Here is a 12,605-nt window from a genome sequence, read left to right as displayed (position 1 = left end):
ACATGCGGAAGGCTGGCTGGATCAGGCCTGCAAATAGGTTCAATCCGGTCCACAAGATGAGTTTGCTAAGTGTAAAATCGTGCTGTATTTTTAAATTAAAGAAACTGCTGTACTAAATGTGTCCACTGGATGTCGCAATAGCAATTCTGTCAGGAAAGCAAAATACCGGGGCGAGCAAATATACCAAGCAAAAGTTATATGTTAATGCGGTGCTGCGACTACTACTGCTTGACCCAATGTAAAATAAACAATTGGTTACCCCACTTATGATGCTGCTTTAGACACTGCACATTGATGTAGTTCTGTGAAAATGATTGTCTTCTGTGCAAATTTAAAGAAAGCAAACAGTGTGTGATTAACTGCAATACAGTCAGTCTTTTAAGTTTTTATTTTTGGTTTGTTGAAATTGTTCACACATTGCACAGCTTTTATTTTTCTATCAATACACAGTGATGCATAGAAGTCAGGGAGTACTTCAACCCTCTTGAATAATTTGTACCTCAATTTGTATGTTTTTTTTTTGTTATTTAGTACAGGATTAATATGTGGAAATGATAAATGAGGTAGTTGATACATAAAATAGTTTTTATTTATACTTTATTTATTTTTGTTCAATCCTAGATGGGCTGTGACTTTATTTGCTTTGTAGATACACTGAGATTAACTCTAAATTCATTGTGTTCGTCATGGGGTTTCTGAAACTGCACCAATTTACTAACTCCATTATTACAATCACTGCGGATTACTACTCACTGCAGACTTCATGAAAGCCAACAAGCATAACAAAAAAATACTTACTGCACAAGGTCTGCTCTCACTAGAATGCCCACTGATAGGATGTTGTTATATTGCAGTTTAAATGAAGAATGACACATAATCCTCGTGATGAAAGGGAAGGGGGTGAAACCACTAAACTGGATGCCAAAGTTACCAACTTGTCAGATTACGCCCTCATCCTTTTACTATCAAGGTGAGAGGCATGATTTATGATCTAGAATAAACTTTCACGAGTACCTAGGCGAGTAAGCAGCTCACCAGCCACAGATGTCAACATAGACACATATGTTTGTGATCACGATGCTGCTATAAGTAGTTTGTCTGTTTTAGCATTCTAATACAAATACCACTAATACTTGGTTAATATTCAAGTTGTGAAATGTAAATGGAGTATTGTGGGCGGAATAGAGGACCTCCCTTTAGCTCCATTGTAAATTGTGTTAGACGTAAATATAAACGGAATACAATGATTTGCTAATTATTTTCAACCCATTTTTAATTGAATATGCTACAAAGACAACATATTTGATGTTCAAACAGATGAACATTTTTTTTTGCAAATAATCCCGATTGTAGCTGAGATAGGCACCAGCGCCCCCCGCGACCCCAAAGGGAATAAGCGGTAGAAAATGGATGGATGGATGGCATTAACTTTAGAATTTGATACCAGCAACACGTGACAAAGAAGTTGAGAAAGGTGGCAATAAATACTGATAAAGTAGAGGGATGCTCATCAAACACTTATTTGGAACATCCCACAGGTGTGCAAGCTAATTGGGAAAAGTTGGGTGCCATGATTGGGTATTAAAGCAGCTTCCATGAAATGCTAAGTAATTCACAAACAAGGATGGGGTGTGGGTCACCACTTTGTAAGCAAATTGTCGAACAGTTTTAGAACAACATTTCTCAACGGGCTATTGCAAGGAATTTAGAGATTTTTCCATCTATGGTCTTTAAAATCATCAAAAAGTTCAGAGAATCTGCAGAAATCACTGCACGTAAGCGATGATATTACGGACTTTTGATCCCTCAGGCGGTACCGCATCAAAAAGCCACATCAGTGTGTAAAGGATATCACCACATGGGCTCGGAAACACTTCATAAAACCACTGTCAGTAACTACAGTTGGTCGCTACGTCTGTAAGTGCAAGTTAAAACTCTACTATGCAAAGCCAAACCCATTTATCAGCAATATCCTGAAACGCCGCCGGCTTGGCTGGGCCCGAGCTCACCTAAGATGGACTGATGAATAGTGGAAAGGTGTTCTGTGGTCTGACGAGTCCACATTTCAAATTATATTTGGAAACAGAGGATGTGGTGTCCTCCAGAACAAAGAGGTAAATAACCATTCGGATTGTAATAGGTGCAAAGTTCAAAAGCCAGCATCTGTGATGGTATGGGGGTGTATTAGTGCCCAAGGCATGGGTAACTTACACATCTGTGAAGGCACCATTAATGCTGAAAGGTCCATACAGGTTTTGGAGCAACATATGTTGTCATCCAAGCAATGTTATCATGGACGCCCCTGCTTATTTCAGCAAGACAAGTGTTACAACAGCGTGGCTTCATAAAGAAGAGTGCGGGTACTTTCCTGGCCCGCCTGCATTCCAGACCTGTCTCCCATTGAAAATGTGTGGCACATTATGAAGCGTAAAATATGACAGCGGAGACCCCGGACTGTTGAACGACTGAAGCGTTACATAAATTAATAATGGGAAAGAATTCCACTTTCAAAGCTTCAACAATTAGTTTCCTCAGTTCCCAAACGTTTATTGAGTGTTGTTAAAAGAAAAGGTGATGTAACACAGTGGTGAACAAGCCCTTTCCCAAAAAAAAAAAAGTTTATGAGTTTGAACTTAAAATATATTGTCTTTGTAGTGCATTCAATTGAATAAGGGTTGAAAAGGATTTGCAAATCATTGTATTCCGTTTATATTTACATCCAACACAATTTCCCAACTCATATGGAAACAGGGTTTGTACTTACATTTTTAATTAGCCTAACTTAAGCTTAGGCTGGTTAAACTTAAATTTGAGAATATTCTCAATGATTAACATGTGGTTTCATATCTTTGACATGGTTTATCCTGTTAAACTGTAAGTAGGTTAGATATTATTATTGACTAGGATTAAAATCAAGAGTAAGAATACTATCCATCCATCCATCCATTTTCTACCGCTTATTCTCTTTCAGGGTCACGGGGGGCGCTGGCGCCTATCTCAGCTACAATCGGGCGGAACTATTTCAGTGTTAATATTTGATTGGACACCAAGGCACTCTTTAGTAGAAAAGTTGGGCATCGAGGTCAAAAAGGTTAAGAAAGCTTGCTGTTTTTAAGGAACATCTTGCTTCACAGACCTTTACCATTGTTGTCTTACACCAAATAAATAGATAACAAATATCGCCAATACTTACACAGTACTGAAGCATTTTCAAGATCATTAAAGGATTGTGTAGTTTTGCCTTAAATTTGTTGATCATAATTACATAGGGAATGACAAAAAACATATTCTTATTAACAAACGTATATGTGAACAATTAAATAACATACAGTATAAACACAACAATAGGAAATATTGTAATAATATCAACGAAATAATAACTACAATATTTCCATTTTATTACCTACAATTGTTGGATCAAAAATAAATATATATATTTTTTGCTATTTGGTGCTTTTTTGTGAACTTTTGGCTCGGCTTGTGGGGAATCCTTTTGGCGATGGCCATTTTGGCACCGAAGACCAGCTGCTGTCTCTCTGCCTCACCAGAGTCCACGTGGAGAGACCGGGGGAGATGTGGCGGAAGAGACGGGGCTGCAGAGCTAGTGTTATGCAAGTGGATGGACGAGCTTCACGCAGCCCTGGCTGAATGAGCATGTACCAAACACTGTGATCTCCCTTGACGAATTTTCGCTCATCCTCGCGGTCCGGACATTGGTCGAAAGCTAGTGGGCAGCCTAGGACATCTGCGGTCCCCTCCAAGGTTTCTCATTGTGATCCCATTGGATTGAGTTTTTTCTTGCCCTGATGTGGAATCTGAGCCAAGGATGTCGTTGTGGCTTGTGCAGCCCTTTGAGACACTCGTGATGTAGGGCTATATGTATAAACTTTGATTGATTGATTGATATCTGCTTTGTGGGATATATAAAATCCATCCATTCAATAAGATCGACATTTTTACAATTAGCAAACATTAGATAAATCTATAATAAAATTGTTATTGCAAAAAAATAGTTAAACCACCTTTCACTATTATTAAAACAAACCAAAAACAACCAATAAGCATACAATGCATTAGTAATTATTAAATCAATCTAAACTAGAAAGGGCAATTCCTGAAGGACAGATTGTAGTATGAATGTAAGAATAGTTAGAATGTTGGAATTGTTTGAATGTTGTAGAGTTTGAATTTTCAGGAAAACAGTAATTTGATTTGGAACTTAGAAAATTGTCCCATTCATTTCAATGGGAATTTCATTGAAATGTGTGAATTTTGGGAAAGGAGGGATTTTTTTCTGAAAATGCTAAAAAAATTATGAATGTTCTGAATGAGTTGAAATGATGGGTGTTGGAATTTTTCAAATCGGTCGAGAAAAGTTGAAGTAGTGACATGTTGTATTGAGAAATTGTATTACGGAATTCCTGGAACTTTGGGGAAACCGGGAGTTTTTCCTGTTTAAAAAACAACTTTGTTTTTGTCCTAATTAAGAAGAATGTTTTTATTGTGGAACGGTTGAAATGTGTTGGAAAATGTGGAAGGAGTAGTCACCAGAAAAAAGGTGGAAAGAGGGCTTTGGAAAACTAGGAATTATGGAAAATCCTGGAAAAATGTTTAACTTGGAAATACATTAGTTTGAAATTCTAGAATGGTGGAATGTGTGGAAGGTGGAATGGTTTGAATGTTGAAGAGTTTGAATTTCAAGGAAAACCGTAATTTGGTTTGGAACTTAGAAAAATGTCCCATTCATTTCAATGGGAATTTCATGGAAATGTGTGTGTGAATTTTGGGAAAGGAAGGATTTTTTTGTTGAAAATGCTGAAAAAATATGAATGTTCTGAATGAGTTGAAATGATTGGTGTTGGAATTTTTCAAATCGGTAGAGAAAAGTTGAAGCAGTGACATGTTGTGTTGAGAAATGGTATTACGGAATTCCTGGAATTTTGGGAAAACCGGGAATTTTTCCTGTTTACAAAACAACTTTGTTTTTTGTCCTAATTAAGAGGAATGTTTTTACTGTGGAACGGTTGAAATGCGTTGGAAAATGTGGAAGGAGTAGTCACCAGAAAAAAGGTGGCAAAAGGGCTTTGGAAAACTAAGAATTATGGAAAATCCTTGAATTTTTTTTAAAACTTGGAAATAAATTAGTTTGAATTTCTAGAATAGTGGAATGTGTGGAATGTGGAATGGTTTGAATGTTGAAGAGTTTGAATTTCCAGGAAAACTGTAATTTGGTTGAAATGCGTTGGATAACGTGGAAGGAGTAGTCACCAGAAAAAAAGGGGGCAAGAGGGTTTTGGAAAACTAGGGATTATGGAAAATCCTGGAATTTTTTTTTAACTTGGAAATAAATTAGTTTGAATTTCTAGAATGGTGGAATGTGTGGAATGGTTTAAATCAGTGGTCCCCAACCTTTTTGTATCCGCGGACCGGTCAACGCTTGATAATTTGTCCCGGGGCCCGGGTGGAGGGGCAGGATGGGGTGTCCTTTTTTTTTTTTTTTTTTTTTCTTTGTCATGAAAAAGGGACGTTTTTGTCATGAAAAAGGGAGGTTTTTGTGGTTGGTGCACTAATTGTAAGTGTATATTGTTTTTTCATGTTGATTTAATGAAAAAAAAAAATATATATATATATATATATTTTTTTTTTTAATAAAAATTAATAAAAAATTATTCTGCGGCCCGGTACCAATCGGGCCACGGCCCGCGGCCCAGTGGTTGGGGACCACTGGTTTAAATGTTGAAGAGTTTGAATTTCCAGGAAAACCGTAATTTGGTTTGGAACTTAGAATAATGTCCCATTCATTTCAATGGGAATTTCATGGAAATGTGTGAATTTTGGGAAAGGAGCGATTTTTTTGGAAAATGCTGAAAGAAATTTGAACTTTCTGAATGAGTTGAAATGATTGGTGTTGGAATTTTTCAAATCGGTCGAGAAAAGTTGAAGCAGTGACATGTTGTATTGAGAAATGGTATTACGGAATTCCTGGAATTTTGGGGACAATTGGGAATTTTTCCTGTTTAAAAAACAACTTAGTTTTTTGTCCTAATTAAGAGGAATGTTTTTATTGTAGAACGGTTGAAATGCGTTGGAAAATGTGGAAGGAGTAGTCACCAGAAAAAAGGTGGAAAGAGGGCTTTGGAAAACTAGGAATTATGGAAAATCCTGGAATTGTTTTTAACTTGGAAATAAATTAGTTTGAATTTCTAGAATGGTGGAATGTGTGGAAGATGGAATGGTTTGAATGGTGAAGAGTTTGAATTTCCAGGAAAACCGTAATTTTGTTTGGAACTTAAAAAAATGTCCCATTCGTTTCAATGGAAATTTCATGGAAATGTGTGAATTTTGGTAAAGGAGGGTTTTTTTTGAAAATGCTGAAAAAATGTGAATTTTCTGAATGAGTTGAAATGATTGGTGTTGGAATTTTTCAAATCGGTAGAGAAAAGTTGAAGCAGTGACATGTTGTGTTGAGAAATGGTATTACAGAATTCCTGGAATTTTGGGAAAACCGGGAATTTTTCCTGTTTAAAAAACAACTTTGTTTTTTGTCTTAATGAAGAGGAATGTTTTTATTGTGGAACGGTTGAAATGCGTTGGAAAATGTGGAAGGAGTAGTCACCAGAAAAAAGGTGGCAAGAGGGCTTTTGAAAACTCGGAATTCTGGAAAATCCTGTAATTTGTTTTTAACTTGGAAATAAATTAGTCTGAATTTCTAGAATGGTGGAATGTGTGGAAGGTGGAATGGTTTGAATGTTGAAGAGTTTGAATTTCCAGGAAAACCGTAATTTGGTTTGGAACTTAAAAAAATGTCCCATTCATTTCAATGGAAATTTCATGGAAATGTGTGAATTTTGGGAAAGGAGGGATTTTTTTTGAAAATGCTAAAAAAAAAAAGTGAATGTTCTGAATGAGTTGAGATGATTGTTGGTGGAATTTTTCAAATCGGTCGAGAAAAGTTGAAGCAGTGACATGTCGTATTGAGAAATGGTATTACGGAATTCCTGGAACTTTGGGAAAACCGGGAGTTTTTCCTGTTTAAAAAACAACTTTGTTTTTGTCCTAATTAAGAAGAATGTTTTTATTGTGGAACGGTTGAAATGTGTTGGAAAATGTGGAAGGAGTAGTCACCAGAAAAAAGGTGGAAAGAGGGCTTTGGAAAATTAGGAATTCTGGAAAATCCTGTAATTTTTTTTTTACTTGGAAAGAAATTAGTTTGAATTTCTAGAATGGTGGAATGTGTGGAAGGTGGTATATTTGGAATGTTGAAGAGTTTGAATTTCCAGGAAAACCGTAATTTGGTTTGAACTTAGAAAAATGTCCCATTCAATTCAATTGGAATTTCATGGAAATGTGTGAATTTTGGGAAAGGAGGGATTTTTTTTTAAATACTGAAAAAATGTGAATGTTCTGAATGAGTTGAAATGATTGGTATTGGAATTTTTCAAATCGGTCGAGAAAAGTTGAAGCAGTGACATGTTGTATTGAGAAATGGTATTACGGAATTCCTGGAACTTTGGGAAAACCAGGAGTTTTTCCTGTTTAAAAGACAACTTCGTTTTTGTCCTAATTAAGAGGAATGTTTTTATTGAGGAATGGTTGAAATGCGTCGGAAAATGTGGAAGGAGTAGTCACCAGAAAAAAGGTGGAAAGAGGACTTTGGAAAACTAGGAATTCTGGAAAATCCTGGAATTTTTTTTTTAACTTGGAAAGAAATTAGTTTGAATTTCTAGAATGGTGGAATGTGTGGAAGGTTTGTATGTTGAAGAGTTTGAATTTCCAGGAAAACCGTAATGTGGTTTGAACTTAGAAAAATGTCCCATTCAATTCAATTGGAATTTCATGGAAATGTGTGAATTTTGGGAAAGGAGGGATTTTTTTTTTTAAATACTGAAAAAATGTGAATGTTCTGAATGAGTTGAAATGATTGGTATTGGAATTTTTCAAATCGGTCGAGAAAAGTTAAAGCAGTGACATGATGTATTGAGAAATGGTATTACGGAATTCCTGGAATTTTGGGAAAACCGTGAATTTTTCCTGTTTAAAAAACAACTTCGATTTTTGTCCCAATTAAGAGGAATGTTTTTATTGTGGAACGGTGGAAATGCGTTGGAAAATGTGGAAGGAGTAGTCACCAGAAAAAAGGTGGAAAGAGGGCTTTGGAAAACTAAGAATTATGGAACATCATGGAATTTTTTAAAACTTGGAAATAAATGAGATGAGGTGGTTTGGGCATCTGGTCAGGATGCGACCCGAACGTCTCCCGAGGGAGGTGTTTAGGGCAAGCCCAACCGGTAGGAGGCCACGGGGTAAGACCCAGGACACGTTGGGAAGACTATGTCTCCCGGTTGGCCTGGTAACGCCTCGGGATCCCCCGGGAAGAGCTAGACGAAGTGGCTGGGGAGAGGGAAGTCCGGGCTTCCCTACTTAGGCTGCTACCCCCGCGACCCGACCACGGATAAGCGGAATTATAGGTGGAAGGATGGAAATAAACTAGTTTGAATTTCTAGAATGGTGGAATGTGTGGAATGTAGAATGATTTGAATAGGTTGAAAAATGGCCAATTGATTTTGAATGGGAAAAATGTCCCGGAAAACCTAAAATTTTGGGAATTTTAAAAATTTGTCAAGGAAAAGCCCGCGATTCCCGAATGGGCTGAACAGTTTGAAGTTGGAACTGTTTGAATCGGGTGAAAAATGTGGAAGGTAGAGCGCTAAAATCTGGAGAAGAATAAGTTGTTTAATAATTATAATAAATACATGAATTTTGGCGTAGAAATCTATATGTGTAAATGTTTTGGAGCATTCGAACAATTATACAAATAAACAGAAGAAAAAAGGGAATTCCACGGCATGGCATAGTGGTGGTTGTTGTGTTGTTGGACACTTCCTGCTTCTTCGTCTAGTAAAGTGACAGATCCGCAGCGCACTGCATTGTGGGGAAACAAATAAGAGCGCCGAAAGGCTACCTGACAGCACAAAGAAAACGCAACAGCCAAAGTGACTTTTAATATGATAAAGTGATGAGATGTAAGTGCGTGGCCATCCTTGTCAGAGCTCCGAGTGTGCCTGGCTAAGTATGCTCGCCAGGACACGACGCTGCCTCGCCGAATAGCTTTGGCTCAGCGCAACTGTTTGCAGGCCCAGCAACTGGTAGCGACCTCGGTCTAAGAAGGTAAATATCTATCCTCCAGTTTGTGTGCCAGCGGCTGTCTCTCTGTATCTGCCTCGGTCCGACTACGGTGCCTGGCAGGCATTGTTTTCCAGTGTCGGTAGTCGTCTGATAGCCGGTAAGGTACCGGTAGCGTTCGGCTAATGCTAGCATCTTTCCGTCCGCTGAGGTAGTCATGGTTAAACACGGTCAAACCGGAAACTCAATCGAGACATACTTCAAAATTAAAGCTTTTGTCTTAAATTGTATTTAAAAAAAAACAAGTTCAGGTCAAGACTCCGAGTTCATTATTAAATATGGTTGATGACAGTATACAACAGGGGGGTCAAAGTCATTTTAGATCGGGGGCCACATGGAGAATAATCTACTCCCAAGTGGGGCGGACTAGAGTTAAAAGTTAAAGGCCTACTGAAACCAACTACTACCAACTACGCAGTCTGATAGTTTATATATCAATGATGAAATATTAACATTGCAACACATGCCAATACGGCCTTTTTAGTTTACTAAATTAAAATTTAAAATTTCCCGGGAGTTTCGTCTTCGAAACGTGTGTAATGATGACGTATACGCAGACGTCACGGGTTTTTAGGAAGTATGAGCGCTGTGCACATACACAGCTAAATGTCATCTGCTTTAACGGCATAATTATACAGTTTTTTTAGACATCTGTGTTGCTGAATCTTTTGCAATTTGTTCAATTAATATTGGAGAAGTCACAGTAGAAAAATGGAGTTGGGAAGCTTTAGCCACACAAACACGGTGATTCCTTGTTTAAAATTCCTGGAGGTGAAAATTTACTATGGATCAGAGTGCGGTCAAGCGGACATGGATCTCTACCAAATGTCAACCAGCAGGTTTCAGTGTGAAAATTGTGATTAAAAAGTCGCCACTCACCTGATATCAGCTGAGCTTGTGCCGTCCATACAGCTGCCGTCGACTCCCCTGAGACACTGCACGTCAACACACCTGTGGACGTACACCTCCGACTATCAGGTACTATTTAACTCACTAAAACACTAGCAACACATTAGAAAGATTAGGGATTTCCCAGAATTATCCTAGTAAATGTGTCTAAAAAAAGTCCGGAATCCGTCCCAATGCAGTCGCGTTTATTATATTTTTTAAATTATTTTTATTTTTTTTCCCAGTCCGTCGCTATAAATATCCTCAAACACGAATCTTTCATCCTCGCTCAAATTAATCGGGAAATTGTCGTTTTCTTGGTCTGAATAGAACTTTTTGTTGGAGGCTCCCATTAAAAACAATGTGAATATGTGAGGAACCGTCAACATGTGACGTCATCTTCTGCGACTTCCGGTAGAGGCAGGGCATTTCTCTTAGCACCGAAAGTTGTGAACTTTATCGTGGATGTTTTCTACTAAATCCTTTCTGCAAAAATATGGCAATATCGCGAAATGATCAAGTATGACACATAGAATGGAGCTGCTCTCCCCGTTTAAATAAGAAAAACTCATTTCAGTAGGCCATTAATGCTGAGTGCCACGCAGTGAGGTAATGGGTCCCATTTTTATAGTCTTTGGTATGACCTGGCTGGGATTTGATCTCACAATCTACTGATTTCAAGGTGGACACTCTAACCACTAGGCCACTGACTACGAAAATGACAACACAATAACTTTTGATTGATTGATTGATTGATTGATACTTTTATTAGTAGATTGCACAGTACAGTACATATTCCGTACAATTGACCACTAAATGGTAACACCCGAATAAGTTTTTCAACTTGTTTAAGTCGGGGTCCACGTTAATCAATTCATGGTACAAATATATACTATCAACATAATACAGTCATCACACAAGTTAATCATCATTGTATGTACATTGAATTATTTACATTATTTACAATCCGGGGGGTGGGATGAGGAGCTTTGGTTGATATCAGAACTTCGGTCATCAACAATTGTATCAACAGAGAAATGTGGACATTGAAACAGTGTAGGTCTTACAGTAGGATATGTACAGCCGGCAGAGAACATAGTGAGTTCAGATAGCATAAGAACAAGTATATACATTAGAAGTACATTTGAGTTGTTTATAATCCGGGGAGATGGGATGTGAATGGAGGAGGGTATTAGTAAAGTGTTGAAGTTGCCTGGAGGTGTTGTTTTAGAGCGGTTTTGAAGGAATATAGAGATGCACTTACTTTTATACCTGTTGGGAGTGCATTCCACATTGATGTGGCATAGAAAGAGAATGAGTTAAGACCTTTGTTAGATCGAAATCTGGGTTTAACGTGGTTTGTGGAGCTCCCCCTGGTGTTGTGGTTATGGCGGTCATTTACGTTAAGGAAGTAGTTTGACATGTACTTCGGTATCAAGGAGGTGTAGCGGATTTTATAGACTAGGCTCAGTGCAAGTTGTTTTACTCTGTCCTCCACCCTGAGCCAGCCCACTTTGGAGAAGTGGGTTGGATTGAGGTGTGATCTGGGGTGGAGGTCTAAAAGTAACCGGATTAGCTTATTCTGGGATGTTTGGAGTCTAGATTTGAGGGTTTTGGAGGTGCTGGGGTACCAGGAGGTGCAAGCGTAATCGAAGAAGGGTTGAATGAGAGTTCCCGCTAGAATCCTCAAGGTGTATTTGTTGACCAGAGAGGAGATTCTGTAGAGGAATCTTGTTCTTTGGTTGGCCTTTTTGATTACCTTGGTTGCCATTTTATCACAGGAAAGATTAGCCTCTAGAATGGAACCTAGGTAGGTGAGCTCATCCTTCCTGGTGATAACAATGTCACCCACTTTTATAGAGAAGTCACTGACTTTCTTAAGTTTGATATGGGACCCAAATAGGATGGATTCCGTTTTACCTAAGTGTATGGATAGCTTGTTGTCAGCGAGCCAGGTGCAAATATTGAGGAGTTCAGCACTGAGGATTTGTTCCACCTGTGACTTGTCCTTGCCGGATACCAGCAGGGCCGAGTCATCCGCAAACAGGAACAATTCACAGTGGCATGCTGATGGCATGTCATTCACGTATATTAGGAACAGTAAAGGTCCTAGTATACTGCCTTGGGGGACTCCACAGCTTACTGAGAGGGGAGGGGACATGGTGCCGTTCACCTCTACCACCTGTTTCCTCCCCTCCAAGTAAGATTGCATCCAGCTTGATGAGGTTTCGTCGAATCCGATTGCTCGGAGCTTATCCAACAGTATAGCATGGTTAACGGTGTCAAAGGCCTTCTGAATGTCCAGCATGACCATGCCGCAGTATTTGCCCGCGTCCACCTCATGTTTGATGTGGTCGGTCAGATAGAGAAGGCATGTGTCAGTGGAGTGGTTAGTTCTGAAGCCGGAATGGAATTTGTACATTAGTTTATTAGTAGCAAGGTATCTATCAACCAGTTCATAAACTATTTTCTCCATTACTTTCGAAATGGAACTGAGAATAGAAACAGGTCGGTAGTTACCAGGTTCTAATTTG

General features: G+C 38.5%; 1 protein-coding gene across 5 annotated transcripts in view; it reads left to right on the top strand.

The window, feature by feature from the left end:
• Nucleotides 1-8,800: 8,800 nt before the first annotated feature.
• The window catches only part of zbtb44 (zinc finger and BTB domain containing 44), a 49,988-nt gene continuing 46,183 nt past the window's right edge, over nt 8,801-12,605 (top strand). The window contains exons 1-2 of one of the 5 annotated variants that reach the window (XM_061918775.1): nt 8,830-9,168; nt 10,096-10,161. The gene's annotated coding sequence lies outside the window, so the exon portion shown is untranslated. Of the gene's footprint in view, nt 9,169-10,095; nt 10,162-12,605 lie in introns of all 5 variants that reach the window. The other 4 variants (XM_061918777.1, XM_061918778.1, XM_061918780.1 and 1 more) reach the window with 4 other exon arrangements.

The sequence above is a fragment of the Nerophis ophidion genome, linkage group LG13 (genome assembly GCF_033978795.1).
Source record: "Nerophis ophidion isolate RoL-2023_Sa linkage group LG13, RoL_Noph_v1.0, whole genome shotgun sequence".
In the NCBI taxonomy this organism is placed as follows: domain Eukaryota; kingdom Metazoa; phylum Chordata; class Actinopteri; order Syngnathiformes; family Syngnathidae; genus Nerophis; species Nerophis ophidion.
This window is presented reverse-complemented; position numbering and strand designations above follow the sequence as displayed.